Source organism: Haplochromis burtoni, unplaced genomic scaffold, assembly GCF_018398535.1.
Source record: "Haplochromis burtoni strain Fernald_Lab_line unplaced genomic scaffold, NCSU_Asbu1 Contig_3651, whole genome shotgun sequence".
Taxonomy (NCBI): Eukaryota; Metazoa; Chordata; class Actinopteri; order Cichliformes; family Cichlidae; genus Haplochromis; species Haplochromis burtoni.
Genome location: NW_024586012.1, coordinates 5,127 through 6,249, shown reverse-complemented (window position 1 = coordinate 6,249; position 1,123 = coordinate 5,127). Strand labels below are relative to the sequence as shown.

Below are 1,123 nucleotides of genomic sequence, written 5' to 3'. Positions count from 1 at the left end.
TTTTTTTTTTACCTCCGCCCTGGCGACATTTACCAAAGTGATGCAGTCCCACCACCAACAACAGAGCACTCAATGAAATAGTGGCAATGATCCAAGATGTGGCACATGACGTCTCTTTGTGACTTTCTGAATGAGTTGTTGAATCTTAAAGAGTTAAAATTGTAAGGGGAACATAAACAACTGCAACACTGTTTAAAATTTGACATATCTGCATTCAAAACTTAAAAAAAAAACAACCAAAAAACCTTACTTTACATTAGATTATCAGAAGGTATATTTTGCACATTTCATAATATTTATTTTTTATATTTCCTAATATTTCTAAAACACGAATAGATTCAACGGCTTTGCTTAAAAATCAATGATTGAAAATGTGTCTACATTTCAATTACATCACACGTCTGCACCAACCTTATATTAAAATGTAACACAAAAGATACCATACACGGTTCCTCCTGGCACATGACTTAGCTCAGAATTACAAAGTGATGCAGTTGTAATAGTACTGCCATTAAAAAAGAAAGAAAAAAAGATATGACCTCTTCAGGGTCTTACCTGTGACACTGAGCCAGCTCTCCGGTGACTGTCCACCTCCTGAGATGTTGCACGTGTAAAGTCCCTCATCTGACTTTGAAACTCTGTGGATTATCATGTCTCCTGTGGAGCTGCTGTGAACATGAACTCCATCTTTATAAAAATTAGAGGTGAAGTCGGAGGAAGCATTTTTGTTTCTGCAGCGAAGAGTCACAGCTTCACCCTGCATCACAGGAACAGCAGGACTCTCCAGGATCACAGATCCAGCTGAATGACAAGAAACTGAGATTTAGTTGCTGTGAAATTTATTTAAACTAAGTTTGAAACAAAATGTTGTCCCAGTGCAAACTTACCAGTAACAGTAATGTTGATGCTGTCGCTTCTGTTTGCTCCTTTAGTCTCACACCAGCGCTCTCCACTGTCATCTGGATACACACTTTTTATTATGCACAATGATCCTGCTTTTCCCTGGTTGTTGTGACTGCATGAGTTTATTTTCCCTTTGGAATTATGCACAACTTCCCAATAAACAGCATCCTCACAGTAAAATATCACTGATTCATATTCAAAGAACTGCAATCTGTTTGGA

The 1,123-nt window shown here is 37.8% G+C and overlaps 1 long non-coding RNA gene across 1 annotated transcript; it reads right to left on the bottom strand.

The window, feature by feature from the left end:
- Positions 1-18: 18 nt before the first annotated feature.
- On the bottom strand, positions 19-1,117 carry LOC121813934. The gene is made up of 3 exons (XR_006053971.1): positions 888-1,117; positions 556-801; positions 19-126 (listed from the first exon to the last, which is right to left on the bottom strand). It is a non-coding gene; the product is annotated as an uncharacterized LOC121813934 (long non-coding RNA).
- Between the last annotated feature and the right edge of the window lie 6 nt (positions 1,118-1,123).